The sequence below is a fragment of the Micropterus salmoides genome, unplaced genomic scaffold (assembly GCF_014851395.1).
Source record: "Micropterus salmoides isolate LMB-PRFRI ecotype aquatic unplaced genomic scaffold, ASM1485139v1 Ms_hic_scaffold_4, whole genome shotgun sequence".
Lineage (NCBI taxonomy): Eukaryota > Metazoa > Chordata > Actinopteri > Centrarchiformes > Centrarchidae > Micropterus > Micropterus salmoides.
Genome location: NW_024043372.1, coordinates 40,655,327 through 40,657,435, shown reverse-complemented (window position 1 = coordinate 40,657,435; position 2,109 = coordinate 40,655,327).

The following is a 2,109-nucleotide window of genomic DNA, read 5'->3' as shown; positions in this document are numbered from 1 at the left end:
ACTAGGCGACAGGGGCAAGTAAAAACTTCCTTTTAAAAGGCAGAAACCTCGAGCAGAACCATGGCTCAGGGTGGGCGGCCATCTGCCTTGACCGGTTGGGGGGAGGGAGAGAGAGAGAGAGAGAGAGAGAGAGAAAGAGCAAGAGAGATAGACATAAAGATGAAGAGAGCGATGGGAGGGTAAGGGGGAGCAGCTTACACAATATACACACAGAGGTACAGACAGTAAAGGTGATGCTGCTATAGACTGAATGAATGATAATTGTAGATTTTCATAGTAATGTTTATGATAATAATCATAATGTTAATCATAATAATAACAATAGGACTAGTAATAATAATTGTAGCAGAGGTTGAGCAGGAACACAGGGGCAGCAGGTGACTCGCAACCACAGATCCAGACTCCACAGCTCCAGAGCCAGAAACACCTGCAGGAAGTGAGACGAGAAAGCACAAGGCTACGGGAAAGTATGAAGTCGATTAGTAACATGCATTAAGGGGATGAGGACGCATACAGAAGGAGAGAAAGAGGAGGAGAGAGGAGCTCAGTGCATCATGGGAAGTCCTAGGCCTATAGAAGCATAACTAAGGGATGGTTCAGGACTCACCTGAGCCAGCCCTAACTATAAGCTTTATCAAAGAGGAAAGTCTTAAGCCTACTCTTAAATGTGGAGATGGTGTCTGCCTCCTGAACCCAAACTGGAACCTGGTTCCACAGGAGAGGAGCTTGATAGCTGAACGCTCTGGCTCCTAGTCTACTTTTGGAGACTCTAGGAACCACAAGTAACCCTGCATTCTGGGAGCGCAGTGCTCTGGTGGGGTAGTAAGGTACTATGAGCTCTTTAAGATGAAATGGTGCCTGACCATTAAGAGCTTTGTAGGTGAGAAGAATGATTTAAAATTCTTGCAGGCTAAAAATAACACTTTCACATAATAATGCTAGAAATAACACCTTCACATAATACCGGTGGTACACAGGATAGTAATGTGAGTCGTTTTATTTGGTGAAATAATGTAGAAAGCCATAACTTTACAACTTTAGTACGTTAGCAACTGGTCGGCATTAGCCTGGGCTAACAATTAGCCTTTCTGATGTTCACTGTATTTTCACCTGATATCAGATTCTCATTTGGCCTGACAGGCTTCATCCTGCGTACAGGGTCGCGGGGGGCTGGAGCCAATCCCAGCTGACATCAGGCGCAAGGCGGGTACACCCTGGACAGGTTGCCAGTCCATCGCAGCGCTATAAAGTTTTGATTAGCTAATTTATCTAAGTTTATTTCCCATTCAGTAACAAATTTTATAAAATGAATTTCACTTTCAATTCATAAAATATGTCTAACACATTCAAAGTACCTCATTTGTCATTAAACCATCAAATGTATCATTTAAACTACTGTCTTGTTTGATGCGACTGGTAGGCTAAAACTGAATTGCCCTACGGGGATAAATAAAGTTGTTTGAATTCAACTGAATTGAATTAAACAATACCTAACATGGCTCTAAATTGATCTCCATTTTGTGTATATTGGTTACTTTGATTACGCTATAATTTTTCAAACATTTTAGTTATCCTGTAGAGAGATGCCCCCTCCACCTCGTCTTTAAAAGTTGTCTGGCAGTAACAGTTTAAAGATTAAAGTTAGATTAGAGTGTGAGCACCTGGCTGGTCTGTGACATGGAGTAATTTGTTTCTGGCGTCAGCACACAAGCACTCCTTTTGCCAGTCACAGATTTCTGCATGTTAGGGTGACTCATATTCCCATATCTCTCAGCACATGTGAGGAGCACCTACAGTCAGATGTCGCCATGCAAAAACAACCCAGTGAACTGGTTTGAGCCGGTAGAGGGACTGACACAGCAAGCAGATTAGCAGACATCCACTCTAGTGAAAGGTGTGTCTGCAGCTAAGCCTGTGTTCACATCCAAAAACTGATGAAATACTACTGAAATAAAAAAATTGAAATGGGGTGTAAATGTAGTAGGTGGTTGCAATGATTAACGAATCATTATGCTTTTCTTAAACGTGAAGAATCAGAGAGTGATGACGCAAAGCCTCGCCCGTCTAAACCCTGTAATGCTACTTATACAGGCTCTTATCTAGAGAGCA